This window comes from Salmo trutta, chromosome 28 (genome assembly GCF_901001165.1).
Source record: "Salmo trutta chromosome 28, fSalTru1.1, whole genome shotgun sequence".
Lineage (NCBI taxonomy): Eukaryota > Metazoa > Chordata > Actinopteri > Salmoniformes > Salmonidae > Salmo > Salmo trutta.
The window spans coordinates 18,646,823-18,669,011 of record NC_042984.1 but is presented as its reverse complement, the minus strand read 5'-3'; the positions used below and the strand labels follow the sequence as shown (position 1 = coordinate 18,669,011).

General features: G+C 42.6%; 1 pseudogene; it reads right to left on the bottom strand.

The window, feature by feature from the left end:
* Window positions 1-732: 732 nt before the first annotated feature.
* Window positions 733-21,894, bottom strand: LOC115165674 (PAN2-PAN3 deadenylation complex catalytic subunit PAN2-like; annotated as a pseudogene).
* Window positions 21,895-22,189: the final 295 nt, after the last annotated feature.

Sequence of the window (22,189 nt, the reverse complement as noted above, 5' to 3'; positions counted from 1 at the left end):
TTGCTCCACATTTTCAAACCCTGCAAAAGTAAATAGCCTACACGTCGTTCCTGCACAAATGTAGGGTAGCTAACAAAAACGTATTGGACATTGCAAAATTAGGCCAAGAAAGAGTTTCTGTTGCAGGAAAACGTTCCAATGGTTTATTATGGCCAGACAAGCAGACTGGAAGTAGCCTGCGTTGACCTATTCAAGATGAATGATTACACCCGTCTCACCTGGAATTACAGAAGCAAACTTTTCCAAGTATGGTCAGCAGAGGGTGCTATAAACGTGTGCCGTCACACAATGTCGCACTACAATATATGGGATAATTAACCCTCAAAGTGAAACATGGGATACCCCGCCTCTGTTTTGGTAAAAAGCAATGGGCCTGGAGAAATGTAACCCCTCTCAAATTCAGACAGGGCTGTGGATGCAAGGACTCATCAATGATATCAAAATCATCGTTTTAACCATGTTTTGAGGCTATATAGTGTTCGTTTACATTTCACATTGTTTAAAAACATTGGTGTAAAACACCCTTATATTTTCGGTTCTGATGGGGTATGACAGTTGAAATAAGTTCATGATGAATATTTATAAGTTATATTCTTCAAGAATCAATGGGCATATATCATGAATGTATCAGTAGATGTAGCAACTGAGGATTCTAGCTTTTAAGCTAAATGTCTATCTCCCACTTTATCATAAAATGTGAATTTGGAAGAAAATATAACTATGAATATACAATTCAGTGTACTGTATTAAGCTTTTATTAAAAAAACATCACTATAAAAAGTTTATCACATTTTTAACATTATTTGCCCATGTAAGCAGCATAATGTAGAGCATAATGTACAGCATAATGTACAGCATAATGTACAGCATAATGTACAGCATAATGTACAGCATAATGTACAGCATAATGTACAGCATAATGTACAGCATAATGACAAACACTCTTTACAAACCTAAAGACAAATACTAAATGAAAGTAGAAATTGTTTTGACTTCTGTTTTGGAGAAGATCAAAACTGTTCAGTCCTTTTTCAAATAATGTAAATGGCTGCGTCAGATCAGGGTACTTGTACAGGCAAGCAAGATTATGTGGAACGTTGGAACACTGACACAACCTCTCAGCATTCTGCTCTTGTCCATAACTTGTCCAGTTTCATACTTTATGGGAGTCAATACCTCGTGAGTACTGGTTTAAACAATACAAAATAAAAGGCTGATTGAAATGATTAAACACCATGATTAAATCAGTTTGGCAGGAATGTCTTCAGGCACTCTTCACAGTCCCTTCACTGAGGGGAAGACTGTACTGAGGGGACTACATTCAATCAACGTGGATTGATAGATCCCGTATACTGCTAATAAGAATAAAGTTTAGTTAGCCCCAATAATATCCAGATCCCACCAACATTACACCCTCTAATGCAATACCAGTTTCATACTTTTTGGGCTACCTTGACCATCTGTGTCACAGTCAGGGACTTTCCAGTCTAGCTTGCGGCCTTTCTCATAGAGTCCCTTCAGAACTTTGCGGACTTCGTAGTTCCCTCCTCCACGACTCAGTTCCAGGTACTTCCTGTACAGAGCAAGGGCAGTCCGTGCATCCTCAATACTGTCATGGGTCTCACCTTGAATGTTAAGGTCTGGAGAAACAAGTAGAAGTTTTGCCATTTCACACAATTTGGTTGTTACGTGGATGAATTTGGAAAATGGCAGACTAAGTAGTAATTTCTATATGACCAAAACAGTGGTTGAGGAGTATAAGCTCTTACCCAGAAAGTACCAGGCAAGGAAGCGCAGAGAGATGATCCTCTTACGAGGCATATGGAACAGGTAGACTGTGTCAACTACCTGATCCTTCAGCACCTGAGCAAGGTACATCAAAACAGAGATGAGCTCCCACACTCCCTCCATTGAAATTACCCTGTCTACTGTTAACCTAGCTAACCTATAGGGCTGGTTTCCTGAACACATATAAAGACTAGTCCTAGACTAACCATTTTTCAAAGGAGATTCCCCATTGAGCATGCTTTTAGTCCAGGACTAGGCTTGATCTGTCTCCGGGAAACCGGACCATAATCTTTACTAAAACTGCAGCCAGGGGTATAGAAACAGGTAAAATTGGTTCCATTTAAAAATCAAGTAAATTAAGTATACAAACTTACCAGCAAATGTAAGTCCCACTCTGAAGTCCTTCTGTAAACCATGGCCAACAAAGCGCACTCCGGTGTCAATGAGGAAACGCAGCTTCAGGTATGTTGACTTCAGAGTGGTCAAGTGCTTGGAGGAAATCTTAGCATCCAGGTCCCCTGGTTTGATGCCTGAGTACTGGGTCAGATAGTCCACCACCTGCACCAGCAAAACCGTGAGGAAGAATACACTTTAAGAACTAAGATTAGTTAAATCTAGGTCGCTTTGTTAGGAAGCTGTCACATCAGATTTTACTGCATAGCAATAATTATCTGGACATCCATCCATCCTGTTAAAGTAGTCATTATTATTGCCAGGGCAAGAGGGGCTGCATTACCTGCTCCTGAGTAGAGATGTAGTCATCGATGAACGGTACTCCATCGTTGGGACCCTGACCACGCACGCAGGTGATCCGTGCCACAGACATCTGACTGGGCTTAATGGTGGACTTGGTGCCGTCGCTGTGTAGCTCTGCCTCCTCCTATATAAAGACAGTATCCGGTCCATAAGGGGGAATTTAAACAGTGGATCTCCAAGCAGAGCTCCCTAATGTATCACTGTTGTTAATTATTATCCTCATTGCTATGTTGCTAGGGTGAAGCTGCCCCTATTATACACTTGTTTAATGGTTAAGGTTAGGATCTGGGCAGAAAAAACTGATCCCGGATCTGTACTTACAGGAACCTTCTACCCAGATACATTGTTGACCAAGCATACTCTGGCTTACAGGGCATTCTGAAAATATTCAGGCCTCTTGACATTTTCCACATTGTTACGTTACAACCTTATTTTAAAACTTATAAAATAAATTCCTAATTTATCTACAGACAATACCCCATAATGACCAAGCGAAAACAGGTTTTATACATTTTTGAAAATATATATATATATATATATATACTTTTTTACAGAAATAACTTATTTACATAACTATTCAGACCCTTTGCTACCTGTGACACATTCAATTGATTCGACAAGATTTGGAAAGGCACAAACCTGTCTATATAAGGTCCCATAGTTGACAGTGCATGTCAGAGCAAAAACCAAGCCATGAGGTCAAAGGAATTGTCCGTAGAGCTCCAAGACAGGATTGTTTTCGAGGCACAGATCTGGGGAACAGTACAAAAAAAATTCTGCAGCATTGAAGGTCCCCAAGAACACAGTGGCCTCAAACTTTCTTAAATGGAAGAAGTCTGCAATCACCAAGACTCTTCCTAGAGCTGTCCGCCCAGCCAAACTGAACAATTGGTGGAGAAGAGCCTTGGTCAGGTAAATTCAATTGATTGGACATTATTTGGAAAGGCACACCCGTCTATATAAAAATGTCCCACAGTTGACAGAACAAAAACCAAGCAATGAAGTTGAAGGAATTGGGGGAAGGGAACCAAAAAAATGTCTGCAGCGAAGGTCCCCAAGAACACAGTGACCGCCATCATTCTTAAATGGAAGAAGTTTGGAACAACCAAGACTCTTTCTAGAGCTGGCCGCCCGGCCAAACTGAGCAATCGGGGGAGAAGGGCCTTGGTCAGGGAGGTGAACAAGAACCTGATGGCCACTGACAGAGCTCCAGAGTTTCTCTGTGGAGATGGGAGAACCTTCCAGAAGGGCAACCATCTCTGCAGCACTTCACCAAATCAGGCCTTTATGGTAGTGGCCAGACAGAAGCCACTCCTGAGTAAAATGCACATGGCAGCTCGCTTGGAGTTAGCCAAAAGGCACCTAAAGGACTCTGACCATAAGAAACAAGATTCTCTGGTCTGATAAAACCAAGATTGAACTCTTTGGCCTGAATGCCAAGCGTCACATCTGGAGGAAACCTGGCACTATCCCTACGGTAAAGTATTGTGGTGGCAGCATCATGCTGTGGGGATGTTTTTCAGCAGCAGGGACTGGGAGATTAGTCAGGATCGAGGGAAAGATGAATGGAGCAAAGTACAGAGAGATGCTTGATGAAAACCTGCTCCAGAGTGCTCAGGAACACAGACTGGGGAAAAGGTTCACCTTCCAACAGGACAACGACCCTAAGCACACAGCCAAGACAATGCAGGAGTGGCTTCAGGACAAGTCTCTGAATGTCCTTGAGCAGGGGTTCTTAAACTTTTTCAGCCTGGGACCCAAATGAGAAATTCTGTGTTTTCCTGGGACCCAAGCTTAGGAAAATATGCAACTATACGTAAATATCGGTACATTTCATTGCCTTTATGCCCCCCAAAAAATGCAATATAGACAAAAACAAATAACAATGAAATACCCATAGATCGAATGTTTCTTTTTTCCCATTAAAAACACTTACATACCTGTCTAGGTTGGAACTGTTGCTGTTAAAATACAATACATAATTTCATTCTGAACTGGAATAAACAGATTGATCACATCACACATAAGTATAACAGAACACACAGGCGTTTTGATTGTGCAACCCTAAGTAACAGCACAGATTTTAAAAATTCAGGCCTACTGTACATCTTACTGTATACATTATTGTTGATAGAAAGTCTAGGTTGGAACTGTTGCTGTTAAAATGCATATTTTTTATTCTGAACTGGAATAAACTGATTGATCACATCACACAGATGTAGACCAGAACACACAGTCCTAATGAGAGGTGTGTGGCTGGTTGAAGTTTCCAACAAGCATGTTTATTCTGGGCTCAGTTTTTGACAGTGTAACACTGAGGTGATGCTCAGCATTGACACTGTTTCTGTACTTGAGAACCCTGACTTGCATAGGTATGTGGTGCCAAACTGGATCTGAACATCTACTGTTTTCTCAGTCAGGCAGGAGACCACTTCCTGCTGCAGATGAGCAACCCAGAACTGTGTTCATCTCAAAAAGCATATTGCTTCAATCAGTTTATTCCAGTTCAGAATACAAATTATTACTTGTAACAGTTCCAACCTAAACTTGTTTTCAACAATCATTTCTACAGTAAAATGTACAGTAGGCCTGAATTTTCCATCTTCATCTGTACTGTTTCTTAGTGTCACAGGCCGGCTCATAGCCTGTGGCAAAAATGAGGGGACATCAACAACAGGTATAGGCCAATTCAAAAGGTTCTTTATTGTAAAACAAAACTATTAAATCTAAACAAAGAAAAAGGAATGAGGTGTGGAAATGTCATAATGTAAGGTGTATGTAAGGTGCATGGATGCGTGAATATGTGTGTGTGAACATGACTGGATGGAAACTAAATAAACCTGCCAGAGCTTGAGAGGATCTGCAGAGAAAAATGGGAGAAACTCCCCAAATACAGATGTGCCAAGCTTGTAGCGTCATACCCAAGATATCTCGAGGCTGTAATCGCTGCCAAAGGTGCTTCAACAAAGTACTGAGTAAAGGGTCTGAATACTTATGTAAACGTGATATTTCAGTTTTGTATTTTTAATACATTTGCAAAAAATTCTACAAACCTGTTTTTGATTTGTCATTATGGGGTATTGTGTGTAGATTGATGAGGGAAAAAAACGAGGGATGCACCGATATTACATTTTTGGCCGATACCAACATCCAATATTTTCCTTGCCAAAAACAACGATAACGATAACCGATATTTACATTTTTTGCAGCCTTTTAAGCATTCTAGTACAGTTAAATAGTTAACACACACACACATGGACGCAGCGGTCTAAGGCACTGCATCTCAGTGCAAGAGGCATCACTACAGTCCCTGGTTCGAATCCAGGCTGTATGACATCCGGCCGCGATTGGGAGTCCCATAGTGCGGCACCCAATTGGCCCAGCGTTGTCCGGGTTTGGCCGGGGTAGGCCGTCATTGTAAATAAGAATTTGTTCTTAACTGACTTGCCTAGTTAAATACAGATTACACACACAGACACGCCACACACACCACACTGACCAAAAAGTAATTTTGTTGGCATTTACGTATGTCCCCATTACCAGTAAAACATAATCAAAACCTAGTTCTTTCACTTACTTGCTGTGCAGTTTCGTTGTTCATTTGTTCAATCGTTTTATTCTCAACCAGAATACAGTCAAGCAGTGAAGTTTCAGGAGTGTGTAGGAGTGTGTTCATGTTTCCAAGTTTCAAACATGTTCTCAAATGCCATTGAAATGGCAGCAGCGGTATGAGAACCAGCACATTCTTGATGCAATACGGCATGCAATACGGCTTTCCTCAGTACGAAATCCTTATCGACCCACTGTGCTGTCAGACTCAGCATGCTCATGGGGCTGACATCGCTGGTCCAAATGTCAGTCCTGAAGCTAATAGCAGTGACACCCATAACACGTAGCTCATAGATGTACGTTTCAACAATACTGTAACTCTGGTAGGGCAACATCTGAAAAATAGTGTGTACCGGGGCTAGACCAGTCAGCGAAAGCCAACATCACCCACGACAGAAGATGGTTGATTGTCAAGGGCAATGAATTGCATTATCTTGGCGTTAATGGATTTCACCTTTAAGTTGTCTCGCTGAAATTTTCTTACTCTTTCAAATGACTGCTCGACTTGAACTTGTTTAGTTGTTGGAAGTGTGCGCTTAGTATTTTTCTGCTTTTGTTCTGTGTAGCGCTGTATTTTTGGTGGCGTCATTACGTCATCTACTTACATTATATAGGTATGCACGTCAGCTTTGATGTTGGCATTTTTAGCTAATATTGTCCGATTCCGATATGCTCACCAATATATCGTGCATCCCTAAAAAAAAGATTTAATCCGTTTTAGAACAAGGATGTAACATAACTAAATGTGGAAAAAGTCAAGGGACCTGAATACTTTCCAAATGCACTGTATACTCTAAACCTAGCAATCACACTTCTGCCAGACTGACCTGGTTGAGGGTGACAAACTCAGCGTCCAGTCCCACGAGGTCTCCGGCCTGGTGCATCTCACTGACCATGAGGGGGATGAATGTGGCGTGGCTCTTTCTCTGCTTCCGTGCCAGCGATGACTCTGTCAGCAGCACACTGGCCTTGATGGGGTTCTTAACTGGGCAAGACAGACAGGCATCAAGTGTCGGGGTGGGCATGTTCTTAAACAGGTAATGAGTGCAGTCATACATAGTACCACAACCATCCCACATCTTCACAGAGGATGTCAAGGTTATGTTGTGGAGTGGCATGCACTAAAGCAAATATCTTTTGCTGAAATTACCTTATTTATTTTATATGATTTAAATGAAATCCTGTATGTATAATGTATGGCAATCCACGGTCATGTTGACCCTGATCAGATAAATTAAGAAACTGTAACTGACAATGAGTGGGTGGCTTACTGTGTAGGTCGTATTTGGAGTGGTAGTTTCTCTTGGCGTAATACAGGATTGCAGGAAGCTTCCAGTTCACATCAAACTGTGCTGCTTCAGCCTGAGACACATGAACAAAAACAAAATACAAACACATTGTTATATTTGAGGAATTGATAAGAGCTCATTTATTGATAAGATATTTGATGTGTTGATTCAGTGAGTAACCAAAGATTACCTTGTCAATTGGCTCAGTCAGGAAGTCATTGAATAGATACCACTGCTGATGTGTTACCCCCTTACACCGCAATATCAACAAAAATAAGTTAGTCAAATACGGTTTTCTAAATATTACTATTAGCACTTTTAGCCTTTCGTTCTCTTTTTTGTATTTTAATGCAGATAGATTGTGGCTTTTATCAATGTAATTGTCTGCATAATTTCCATTCCCAATATATATTTTTGAAATATATTTCCTTCTTTACTATTTTCCCCTAACCCTAGTAAACTAATGGACAACAATACTTATGCTTCCACTTCCAGCTTTTACATACTACATACATTTCATGGACAGTATATTTTACATTAGTTAGTTAACTATTGTTTGTTTTTAGTCCCAGCCTTCAGCCAAACTTCAACCCCTCACATCTTATCACTGTAGACTATCCAGTTTTGATTTCTAGCTGCCATATATCTTTCCACTGTGCTGTTTCACAAAAGTTCTGAACCTTTCTATTCTCATAGTTTCTACAGATTATAAATTAAAGAAACACCTTTGCTAAGAGTATTATTATATTATTGATCGATTGACTATGACTTTTCAAATCACCCAGCAGTGCTAATTGCAGATTTAGCTCCAAGTAAATGTTGCAATTCTTCAGCCATTCCTGAACCTGCGACCAAAAGCAAGCTACATATGGACAGTACCAAAACAAGTGATCTAATGATTCTGTCTCTTCGCAGCAAAATCTGCAGAGCTGGGATGGTCGTATCCCCCACATATATAATTGGTCTATATATATCTTTTGGTTGCAAGAATTTTGTATAATAATTTAAAATAAACTTGAAGTTTTGAATCCGGCGTCGTTTTGTGTATCAGTTCATAAACCATGTGCCATGGAATCAGTACATAAAAAAAATCTCCTCCCAACTATTTTGCAACCTGTATAGCGCAGCTGTCAATGTTTTGGTCCTTAAATTAAACTGGTATACTTTTTTAATTCATCACAATTTTCTTTAGCCAATTTTGGTCTTAAATGCAGGGCCAACTGACAAGTTCCATACCTTCTCCCCTTTTCACTTGCCTCCTCCATTTTTGCAGTAATGCTACGATCAGTTGGTTGTAATTTTGCATAGCACAGACATTTCCATATATTTTTGTTAACTGCATGTGTGACATAACTCCACAAGTCCTTTTTAGGATATAATTTACAAAGATTATACATTTTTTTTGTGTGTGTAATTTTACCCCCCTTTTCTCCACACCTTTGTGATATCCAATTGCGATCCAATTACAATCTTGTCTCATCGCTGCAACTACCCAACGGGCTTGGGAGAGGCGAAGGTCGAGTCATGCATCCTCCGAAACATGACCCGCCAAGCCGCGCTTCTTAACACCCACACGCTTAACCCGGAAGCCAGCCACACCAATGTGTCGGAGGAAACACCATTCAACTGATGATCGAAGTCATCCTGCAGGGGTCTGGCCCGCCACAAGGAATCACTAGAGCGTGATGAGCCAAATAAAGTCCCCCCCGGCCAAACCCTCCCCTAACCTGGACGACGCTGGACCAATTGTGCGCCACTCGGGAGGCCCCTGATTATACCGTTTTTTTAGATTAAATTGAAATTGCAACCAGAGGTCCTCCCGGGTGGCGCAGTGGTCTAAAGCACTGCATCACAGTGCTATCTGTGCCACCAGAGATTCTGGGTTCGAGCCCAGGCTCTGTCGCAGCCGGCCGCGACCGGGAGGCCCATGGGGCGGCGCACAATTGACCCAGCGTCGTCCGGGTTAGGGAGGGTTTGGCCGGCAGGGATATCCTTGTCTCATCGCGCGACTCCTGTGGCGGGCCGGGCGCAGTGCACGCTGACCAGGTGTTTCCTCCTAGGTTGGGTTGTGTTTCGGAGGACGCATGGCTCTCGACCTTCGCCTCTCCCGAGTCCGTGCGAGAGTTGCAGCGATGAGACAAGACTGTAACTACTACCAATTGGATACCACGAAATTGAGGAGAAAAAAGGGGTAAAAAAAAATAAAAAAATACAAAATAACTGAAATTGCAACCAGCTTTCTGGATTATAACCAAAAGTGAGAGGTTGTAATCTGAATGAAGGAAAAAAAGCAATTCTTGAACACGGGGTGAGACATCAGATTTAAAATTGGATTAAATTGTTTTTTTACTCATCTATCTACACACAATAATGACAAAGCAAAAACAGGTTTTTAGAAATCTTTGCAAATGTGTATAATTTTTTGATATCTCACTTACATAAGTATTCAGACCCGTATTTTGTTGAAACACCTTTTGGCAGCGATTACAGCCTCAAGTCTTCTTGGTTATGACGCTACAAGCTTGGCACATCTGTATTTCGGGAGTTTCTCCCATTCTCCCATTGGGGTTATATCCTGCCTGGTTGGCCCTGTCCGGGGGTATCGTCGTACGGGGCCACAGTGTCTCCCGACCCCTCCTGTCTCAGCCTCCAGTATTTATGCTGCAGTAGTTTATGTGTCGGGGGGCTAGGGTCAGTCTGTTATATCTGGACTATTTCTCCTGTCTTATCCGGTGTCCTGTGTGAATTGAAGTATGCTCTCTCTAATGCTCTCTCTTTTTCTCTCTTTCTTTCTCTCTCTCGGAGGACCTAAGCCCTAGGACCATGCCTCAGGACTACCTGGCCTGATGACTTCTTGCTGTCCCCAGTCCACCTGACCATGCTGCTGCTCCAGTTTCAACTGTTCTGCCTGCGGCTATGGAAGCCTGACCTGTTCACCGGACGTGCTACCTGTCCCAGACCTGCTGTTTTCAACTCTCTAGAGACAACAGGAGCGGTAGAGATACTCTGAATGATCGGCTATGAAAAGCCAACTGACATTTACTACTGAGGTGCTGACCTGTTGCACCCTCGACAACCACTGTGATTATTATTATTTGACCCTGCTGGTCATCTATGAACATTTGAACAGCTTGGCCATGTTCTGTTATAATCTCCACCTGGCACAGCCAGAAGAGGACTGGCCACCCCTCATAGCCTGGTTCCTCTCTAGGTTTCTTCCTAGGTTCTGGCCTTTCTAGGGAGTTTTTCCTAGCCACCGTGCTTCTACACCTGCATTGCTTGCTGTTTGGGGTTTTAGGCTGGGTTTCTGTACAGCACTTTGTGACATCAGCTGATGTAAGAAGGGCTTTATAAATACATTTGATTGATTGATTCTTCTCTGCAGATTCTCTCAAGCTCTGTCAGGTTGGATGGGGAGTGTCGCTGCACAGCTATTTTCAGGTCTTTCCAGAGATGTTCGATCGGGTTCAAGTCCGGGCTCTGGCTGGGCCACCCATAGACTTGTACCGAAGCCATTCCTGCGTTGTCTTGGCTATGTACTTAGGGTTGTTGTCCTGTTGGAAGGTGAACCTTCGCCCCAGGCTGAGGTCCTGAGCGCTCTGGAGCAGGTTTTCATCAAGCATCTCTCTGTACTTTGCTCTGTTCATCTTTCCCTCGATCCTGACTAGTGTCCCAGTCACTGCCTCTGAAAAACATCCCCACAGCATGAAGCTGCCAACACCATGCTTCACCGAAGAGATGGTGCCAGATTTCCTCCAGATGTGACACTTGGTATTCAGGCCAAAGAGTTAAATCTTGGTTTCATCAGACCAGAGAATGATGTTTCTCATGGTCTGAAAGTCTTTAGATGCCTTTTGGCAAACTTCAAGCGGGCTGTCATGTGCCTTTTAATGAGGAGTGGCTTCTGTCTGGCCCCATAGGCATACCATATAGGCCTGATTGGTAGAGTGCTGCATAGATGGTTGTCCTTCTGGAAGGTTCTCCCATCTACACAGAGGAACTCTGCAGCTCTGTCAGAGTGACCATCAGGTTCTTGGTCAACTCCCTGACCAATGCCATTCTCCCCTGATTGCCCAGTTTGGCCGGACGGCCAGCTCTAGGAAGAGTCTTGGTGGTTCCAAACTTCTTCCATTTAAGAATGATGGAGGCCACTGTGTTCTTGGGGACCTTCAATGCTGCAGAAATCTTTTGATACCCTTCACCAGATCTGTGCTTTGACACAATCCTGTCTCGGTGCTCTACGGGCAATTCCTTCGACCTCTTGGCTTGGTTGTTGCTTTGTCAACTGTGGGACCTTATATAGACAGGTGTGTGCCTTTCCAAATCATGTCCAATCCATTGAATTTACTACAGCTGTACTCTAATCAAGTTGTAGAAACATCTCAAGGATGATCAATGGAAACAGGATTCACCTGAGCTCAATTTTGAGTCTCATAGCAAAGGTTCTGAATACTTATGTAAATATGGTATTTCTGTTTTTCTAAAAACCTGTTTTCACTTTCTCACTATGGGGTATTGTGTGTAGATTGATGAGGATACGTTTTAAATACGTTTTAGAATAAGGCTGTAACGTAGCAATATGTGGAAAAAGTCAAGGGGTCTGAATACTTTCCGAATGCACTGTATTCATTATATAAATAGGCCCGTTTTAATTTTGTCTGGCTTGCCGTTCCAAATAAAGTGGAATATTTTTTGCTCATATCATTTTAAAAAGTTGTTAGGTATAGGCAGGCCCATAAGTAAATAGGCAAACTGGGATATGACTAAAGAATTAATCAGGGCGATTTCTCCACAAATGGACAGGTGTTGTCCTTTCCATGGTAGCAAAATCTTATCTAATTTGGCTAACTTTCGATTCAAATGTATTGTAGGGAGATAATTTCTTTATTTCTGTTGATGTTCTTACTTTGTCTATAACAGATCTATCCATCCACTCACCTCTTTTCTGATGTGATATGTCTCTCCCACTTTGATGTGTGCTACCAAGTTGCCCCCGGTGCGAGCGTCCAGTACATGAGGAACAGTAACCACCAGGTCATAGAGAGACGCTCCTTCAGCCTCCTCAGTGGAGCTCAGCTAAAATATTGATAAAAGTGTTGTCATTTCAATTCAACAACAGACATACTAATACAGATCATTCTATCAAACTATGAAACCAGTATGGCAAAACAAAAACAAGGAGCAAAATGGAAAAATCATGGAAGTCTTGAAAAATGATTTAGTGAGTGAGCCTATGAATGTGAAGTAGTTATTGGCTCTTCTGTGTCTTTCACCTCCTCTCCCTCTGGCCAGCTGCTGATCTCCAGGCCCTGGCTTTTGCTGATGGACATCTTCAGAGTGAGAGGGATCCAGATGTGACGTAGGTCCTCCACTCTGGTGTCAAAGGTCAGGCCCTCCGTATTGGCCAGCTCCTCCCTAAACAACATGAAGGTCATCAAAAATGCAATGAGAAAAATGTGAATTTCAGTTTACTTCCTGAACTGACTTTACATTTACATTACATTTTAGACATTTAGCAGATGCTCTTATCCAGAGCAACTTACAGGAGCAATTAGGGTTAAGTGCCCTGCTCAAGGGCACATCGACAGATGTTTCACTTAGTCGCCCATAGAATAGGCTAACCCGATGCAGGGTAACATTTCAAAAACCAAAATGTCAGCTCATTGTTTTAACAAGCTTTCCCATCAATATATATATATATATTTTTTTATCATCCTTACTCTAAGCACCACTCATGTGGTTGTGGAGGTTCTTTGGGCTTAGGGGGTTCTATTTCCTCTTTCTTTTTGGCCTTGATGAAAGCATACTGTGGAGAGAGGAACAGGTTGATTCATTCTAATAACTTTGTACCAAAATATTATTGACACTGGAAACACAACCAACATCATTGGGATAAGAGTTCTAATTGAAGTACTAAATCTCTAATGTGCTACTATAGCTAATATCTAAATCAAATAGATGGCCATCATGTCATTGTAAATATCAATAGCAGTCTGCATTCAGCATTTCAAGAGTTTGAGATTAGAAAGTTATATCTTCAAAAAGATGATTTGGAGATAATTGGCTTTAATAAAGTTCCGAACCCTCATTGGTTTCAATGGTGTCAGCAATTTTTTTATCTTGTATTCTTTTGAACTTAACAACATTAATTGGGTTATTTAGAGTACTATATACAGTCGTGGCCAAATGTTTTGAGAATGACACAAATATACATTTTCAAAAGGTTTGCTGCTTCAGTGTCTAGATATTTTTGTCAGATGTTACTATGGAATACTGAAGTATAATTACAAGCATTTCATAAGTGTCAAAGGCTTTTATTGACAATTACATGAAGTTGATGCAAAGAGTCAATATTGCAGTGTTGACCCTTCTTTTTCAAGACCTCTGCAATCCGCCCTGGCATGCTGTCAATTAACTTCTGGGCCACATCCTGACTGATGGCAGCCCATTCTTGCATAATCAATGCTTGGAGTTTGTCAGAATTTGTGGGTTTTTGTTTGTCCACCTGTCTCTTGAGGATTGTCCACAAGTTCTCAATGGGATTAAGGTCTGGGGAGTTTCCTGGCCATGGACCCAAAATATCGATGTTTTGTTCCCCGATCCACTTAGTTATCACGTTTGCCTTATGGCAAGGTGCTCCATCATGCTGGAAAAGGCATTGTTCGTCACCAAACTGTTCCTGGATGGTTGGGAGAAGTTTCTCTCGGAGGATGTGTTGGTACCATTCTTTATTCATGGCTGTGTTCTTATGCAAAATTGTGAGTGAGCCCACTCCCTTGGCTGAGAAGCATCCCCACACATGAATGGTCTCAGGATGCTTTACTGTTGTCATGACACAGGACTGATGGTGGCGCTCACCTTGTCTTCTCCGGACAAGCTTTTTTCCGTATGCCCCAATCGGAAAGGGGATTCATCAGAGAAAATGACTTTACCCCAGTCCTCAGCAGTCCAATCCCTGTACCTTTTGCAGAATATCAGTCTGTCCCTGATGTTTTTCCTGGAGAGAAGTGGCTTCTTTGCTGCCCTTCTTGGCACCAGGCCATCCTCCAAAAGTCTTCGCCTCACTGTGCGTGCAGATGCACTCACACCTGCCTGTGCGTGCAGATGCACACACACCTGCCTACATCTGTACTGATGGTGCCCCGATCCTGCAGCTGAATCAACTTTAGGAGTCGGCCCTGGCGCTTGCTGGACTTTCTTGGGTGCCCTGAAGCCTTCTTCACAACAATTGAACCGCTCTCCTTGAAGTTCTTGATGATCCGATAAATGGTTGATTTAGGTGCAATCTTACTGGCAGCAATATCCTTGCCTGTGAAGCCCTTTTTGTGCAAAGCAATGATGACGGCACGTGTTTCCTTCCAGGTAACCATGGTTGACAGTTAGAACAATGATTCCAAGCACCACCCTCCTTTTGAAGCATCCAGTCTGTTATTCAAACTCAATCAGCATGACAGAGTGATCTCCAGCCTTGTCCTTGTCAACACTCAAACCTGTGTTAACGAGAGAATCACTGACATGATGTCAGCTGGTCCTTTTGTGGCAGGGCTGAAATGCAGTGGAAATGTTCTTTTGGGATTCAGTTCATTTGCATGGCAAAGAGGGACTTTGCCATTAATTGCAATTCATCTGATCACTCTTCATAACATTCTGGAGCATATGCAAATTGACATCATACAAACTGAGACAGCAGACTTTGTGAAAATTAATATTTGTGTCATTCTCAAAATTTTTGGCCACGACTGTAGATAGAAAACGTTGAACAGTACAAGGCTATGTCAATAACTCAATTATGACAAAAATGCAGATAGAACCAAGGTCTCGATTTGCCATTGTAGGAGGAAATACTCAAGTGGTCGAATTGACTGATCATGAAGAGTTTGATTTGGATTGGAATTTGAGGCTCACCTCTGCCTGAGCCTTCCAGAACTCAGCCTCTTTGACACTGTTCACCTCACAGTACATCAGGAAGGCAGCGGAAGGCAGCGGAAGGCAGCGGATGTTCCGAGTCTGCACCTACAGATAGACAGTTAGAGAGGGAAAAAAACACATTAAAGAATCGACTCAAACAATAAATAAACAACCCATTTTTAAACAAGGGTCACTTACTGTGGGCTGGTACTTTTCACAGTTCTCACACCACGCCTGCGTACTCTGCTCCAGACATATACTCTTCTTCATGATCTCAGCAAAGTCATACTCCTTTATCGTCTTATCTAACAGAATAGGATTTAAAACACCAATATATGATCAATAAATACAAATAACATTGATACTAGTCAAATGTTGGCAGAGTAAAGATAATTTGGGGAAAACTTACCAAGTGAGTTCTGCTCAGGGTAGTGCATGGTGAAGAGCAAGGTGAAAGAGGAGCGTACTGTCTCCTTTCCACAGCGACACAGGTTGCTGTTCTCAACCTCACACCCAAACTACCTTCCAATTACAGACTCTCCTCAGGAGCCCAGAACACTGTAACAAATAAAGCATCAAAGGAGAAAAAGCGGGCCTCCAGAGTGGTGCAGTGGTCTAAGTCACTGCATCGTAGTGCTAGCTGTGCCAATAGAGATCCTGGTTCGAGTCCAGGCTCTGTCGCAGCCGGCCGCGACCGGGAGACCCATGGAGCGGCGCACAATTGGCCCAGCGTCGTCCGGGTTAGGGGAGGGTTTGGCCGGCAGGGATGTTCTTGTCCCATCGTGCATTAGCGACTCCTGTGGCGGGCCGGAAGCAATGCACGCTGACACAGTTGCCAGGTGTATGTTGTTTCCTCCAACACATTGGTGCGGCTGGCTTCCGGGTTAAGAGGGCATTGTGTCAAGAAGCAGTCCGGCTTGGCTTGGTTGTGTTTCGGAGGACGCACAGCTCTCGACCTTCGCCTCTTCCGAGTCCGTACGGCAGTTGCAGCGATGGGACAAGACTGTAACTACCAATTGGATATCATGAAATTGGGGGTAAAAAATTTAAAATACAAAAATTAAGAGAAAAATAATGAAACCAATGTCATCACACCAGATGCTCTAGTATACACTAAATAACTATTTAGTTATCCACAAGCTGATTTAATTCCTATCATTGATAGTGTAATAAACACAAATAATCTTTAAGAATATCTGTTGGTTTTTTGATTGCTTGGGCGTAAAAATGTTAAAACAAAAGTTAAAAGGTGCAGTAAAAATGTGTAAATGATCAGTGTCACCTGCTGCTGGTTCCTCGGTAGGCCTGTGGCCCCTCCTGCTCCTGGGTCTCCTGGTGGAGCTGGGTGAGGATGAAGCGGTTCCAGCTCTGGATGAGACGGCCCAGCCTGGCCTTCCCCGTCTGCTCATCAGAGTCAGCCAGGATCAGACCCAGGGCAGACGCCTCCGGGATAGTTCGGAAAGCTCTGAGGAAATTACTGGCCTGTGAGAGGGGACAGTGGTTGCAATGAGTGAATGGCAATGGGAGTAGGCAGCAGGACGGTTTAATTATGGTCAGTCAGTTCAGTGCATGCATACACATTATTACAGTGCTCTATTACCACTCTATTACAACTCCATCAAACTGTCTTTATAACAACTCTGTTACATAAGCACACTACTACAGTGCTCTATCATGCAAAGAATATGTTATTTTGTAGGGATAGAAAGATAGGCCATAGGACAGAGTGATGTGTCATGGCTATTGGTGACTACCTGACAGGGGTCTCCTCGTGACAGATGTAGCATGTGGAAGAGGAAGCCCAGCTCACACGCCAGACAGGAAATACAACACCTAACCAATCAGACACATAGGGGGAAAATACTCACTGTTATTTGTAAATGGGAACAAATAAGGAAATAATATTCGAATAAACATGGATAAATCAACCGTATATTTACCTCTATATAAATGAACGCCACACATTTCCGATTTTGACCTGGATCATGCAATTACAGTAAGCATTGGGAATGTGAGGTTCCAGGCCAGCAAACAGGGTCCTGTTGTAATGTTTGAAGTCAAAGTCTTCCAGCCCAAGTTTGGAGTATTTGATGGTGACCTGATGGGCACAAAACAATCAAAGATGTAAGCTCTTATCATTGACACAACAAGCTAATCTCAAAACCACATTGAACCACATTGTGCTCATAACACAAATTCATACTATTGAACCACACATTTCACATTTACAAGTAGATAACAATGTAATAAGTAAGGGACACACCTTCCTGTATTTTGTGGGCACCATGTAGAGGTGTGGTTCTTCATCTCGACCAATAGGAGACTCAGGAACCCCCTGATTGTAGTTGTCAAAGTCCAGCTCCACCTCCTTGATCTTGTAAGGAACCTGAAACACAGCAAACAGGAGAGGATGTTTATACAAGCCAAGCATAGTTCAGAACCCAACTCTTTCTGAGACACTGAATTTGAGACACTGAATTTGTGGATGATTGACGTACCTGGTTCCGAGGAGGGGTGCGAGGATTGGGGGCGTAACCAATGAACCCGACAGTCTTCATCGTACGTAGGATCTCTGGGTCCACTGGGGGTGCTCGTCTGGAGAGAAAAAAGGTGAGAAATATTTGGATACTTATTTTAACTTAGTCATTCTTCGGGCACAAGACATCTATCAAAAGCCAGAGAGCACTGCCATCCTTGTGAAGGGACATTTTGGAGAGAGGTTGGTGTTACCCCATCTCAAGAAGCAGTGAATTCACCACATAAACCTACTTTAGCAGATCTAGTCCCCAAAAGGTCACAAAACTTGTCTTAAAATAATGTGTTACCTACCTAGGGCTGGGAGTGGCCTGTGTGGTGACCCAGTCTGACAGTAGTGGCTCTGAGCTGGTAAAGGGCATGGGGATGAGGGACAAGGGCAACAGGTCACGGCTCCAGTCCAGCTGAGGCAAGGAGTCCACCAGACAGGGCATAGCAAATTCGCTCTCCCGTGAATAAACGTTGTAGGAGACCTCTGGGGCATCTGACCAAAGGTGCACACCTCCACCAGGGTCCCCAAAGGCCAAAGCCTGCTTGCTGGAGGACACGTCGAAGCTCATGAGCAACTGGCCAACGGTGTTGACATGGAAGACATCAGCCAGGTTGGCTAGCCCAGTGGGTTCACAGAATTGGCACTGTCCTGGGATGGAGGGAAAAGAAAGTCAGTCTTATTTTCTCTGATAAATACAGCTAGCAGGCTGCACAACAAACACATTCTCCATTTGATCAATACCTGTCTGTGAGATGGTGGCTAGACGTGATGTGTACGTAGGGATGAAGTGCAAGAAGAGGGGGTCCACGTGCACCTGGAGTGGTGTCACAGCGCGCATCATGCGCAGGTCAAACACCATGAGGAAGCGGTCACACGCTAGTTCGTTCATTCCTCGACTGGAGAACCCACACGCAGCCAGGAGGTTGCCATGGACATCAAAGTCTGACAGGCTACCGGAGAAGGCATCAAACTCATGTTCTAGCTTGAAGGTGCGCAGGTCACAAAGCGACACCTGGCTATGTGGAAGGCAAGAAGGTGAGATATATACGAATGGTTAAGGATGTAAAAAAAAATAACTCGTAACATCTTCCAAACACTGAGAAACATGAGTGGCCTTCCTCTCTTGTTGTCCTTACCTTCCCAGATGTGTTCCCACAGAATAAGAAACGATTGGACTGCCGCATGATAGCTACCCCTGGAGCTTCGACCGTAAACTAGGCATAGGAAGGAAAGATCACAATATGTACAATTATTTACCTATTGAATCACTTATTTTTAAGAGCCTATAGGCCAAAATTGTGTTGCATCTTTAGAGTTAGGCCTATATTTTCATATGCTGGTGTCATGCAATACCTTTTGTGTCTGCTGCACAGTATTAAGGTCAAATTCAAGCACATAATTCTGTAGTCCACCCATGAGCATTGTGTTGTTTTCTGTCATAAGCAGACTATGCATGTCAGCTCCCTCCTCCATTCTAAAATACACACATGAATTCATTAAGACAATTACATTATACTGTACAGTATTCAAGATGCACATCCAAACTGATTTGAAACTATAACATGTTTCAACTAAATGTTGATTTTTGCAAGCATCCTTTCAGCAGTCACCTTTGAACCTAAGTAAACATGGGTGTATGGTTTGTATAAAACATTTAAAAGAAATGTTCCCCAACTAAAAAAAACACTCAAACTTGACCATTTTATCTCCATCTCTTCATTCAAAGACTCAATCATGGACACTCTTACTGACAGTTGTGGCGGCTTTGCGTGATGTATTGTTCTCTACCTTCTTGCCCTTTGTGCTGTTGTCTGTGCCCAATAATGTTTGTACCATGTTTTGTGCTGCTACCAATTCTTTTTTTTTTTACCTTTATTTAACTAGGCAAGTCAGTTAAGAACAAATTATTTTTTTCAATGACGGTCTAGGAACAGTGGGATAACTGCCTTGTTCAGGGGCAGAACGACATATTTTTTTTTTACCTTGTCAGCTCGGGGATTCAATCTTGCAACCTTTCGGTTACTAGTCCAACGCTCTAACCACTAGGCTACCTGCCGCCCCGATGTTGCGATGCTGCCATGTGTTGCTACCATGCTGTGTTTTCATGTGTTGCTGCCATGCTATGTTGTTGTCTTAGGTCTCTCTTTATGTAGTGTTGTGTCTCTTGTTGTGATGTGTGTTTTGTCCTATTTTTTAAAATATTTATTTTATCCCAGCCCCTGTCCCGCAGTAGGCCTTTTGCCTTCTGGTAGGCCATCATTGTAAATAAGAATTTGTTCTTAACTGACTGGCCTAGTTAAATAAAGCTTAAATAAAAAGATAAATAAATCAGTAAGACCACAATAATGTAAATTATCATTTGAATTCAACTCACAGGTAGTCGAACATGACAAGGCCTCCACGAGTTTGGCACTTGAGATTACTCTTAGAGAGAAACAGAATCCCCGTCTCCATGCTCTGAATCTGACGAATATCATCAGTTGAGTGCGCCTGGAAAGAAGAGTAGCGACTCATTTTGGGACCAAAGAAGGACATTCCATGCCCCTATGGAAAAAGAGAGTGGGGAAACAAGTCTGTATGGTAGAAAAATGTTGCTGAATAGCCAATATTTGTACACCAAAGTGTACAAAAACATTTGTGGACGCACTTCATGTTCCAAGTACCAGTTGATGGATTCTGGGTTCTGACTCCTAAAACTTGAAATAGGGTTAATTATCAGGTATCCTATTGAAATATTGAGTGCTATGGTATAGAGAGGGTCTATACCAGAAGTTAATGGTTATCTGTAAGGGGGTGCAATTAAGTTTGGAATGTGCTGAGTGCAGGGAAAATGATCACTTGTGGCAGCACTGATAAGAGGAGTGAGCACTTTGGGGCAGAGGTCAGGTCAGATGAAGTGGGGAAGAACAGGTATCACTAAGGTTCTGTCTAGCAACAGAGATGCATTGGCTGTTCAGATGTGTAGGAGACTCAGCATAGGAGAAAGGGTTAAATATCAGTGCTTGTGTTAATATGTCTTTTGTCGGTTCAGCTGTTCGATCCTTTGGGAAGAATAAACTTGGTTTAAGCTTTCATAGTGTCCGTCGAGTTCTTACTTTGAAAATTAGAACCTAACACAGTAATACCCTATATTCTGGCATAATAATTTGTCTCTTACCCTGTGGTTCCCCATCCAGAGCAGCTCCTCTTGCAGGTCAAAGGGAGTTGCTGTGACAGGAACGCCCACTTCTGCATGCACACTGTGGAGTTCAGAGAACATCCCTTCCATCATGTGCACAGACTCGGGTACTGCCACAGTAAGACCATCTGGATTGAGCTCCACACCTTGCAACAAGACAGAATTGAGCCATGGGTCCATTGAGGCCTCCATACCTGGCTCTAGACTCCCATGGAGGGAAGGTGCTATTCACCCATACCTGGGTCCAGACCGTCAAAGTTCATCATGAGGACAGCTGACTTAAAAAATAAAATGGGTGCATGTTGTTCAAATAGGCTTGCATCTTGGCTTATATACTAACTGTATGAGCCAGTTAGCTATAGGTTATTAATTATCTTTGATAGCATTCTTATTACAACCCCAATGGCCTCTTGGTGTTACAGCTAAACTGGCCCGGTCAGCATGCCTGTCGGGCACATCCTAGCTAGTTATACCTACACTCACTAAGCATAGGTCGTCAGGGCTATTGTTGTTGGTCTGCTGGATTCGTGAGCTAGGTAACAATATTGCTAGCACTGGATTGCAATAGTAGTGTTCATTATATTCAAATGCAATGAAAATAAGACAAACTAGGTAGCTGTATCGGCCCAGCAAGTGCGGCTTTCAAGCAACTGTTGGCTAGCTAACTAGCTAGTAACCGTTAGTTGCGAGCTACAACTTGGATACAACTCCTAAGAATCCCATTCTCAAAATCAATGGAAATTAATAAATCAATCGTTTACCAAATCTATATATGTGCCCCAAATAGCTTATCAATATCAAGTGATAATTGTGTTATGTAGACTTCACTGGAGCCATGATTGTTTCATTCATCATAACAACCAAGTACTTCCGGAGAAAATAGTGTAACATTCACGAAACGACAAAGTTCAGAACCAACCCTCAATTGTTTATTATTGTCAACGTATGTGTATTGAACACTATTCCATAAGAACAACAATACTGCGTAGATGTTGTGTAGTCTGATAACTCTGAAGAGGACGTTTGGAAAAAATATATTGGGTATTGAGTAGACTGATACCTCATTGATCCCCAATCCTTTGGTAAAGCTGTACAGTGCAATATGAATGTCAATACACACAATAGGCTGACTGG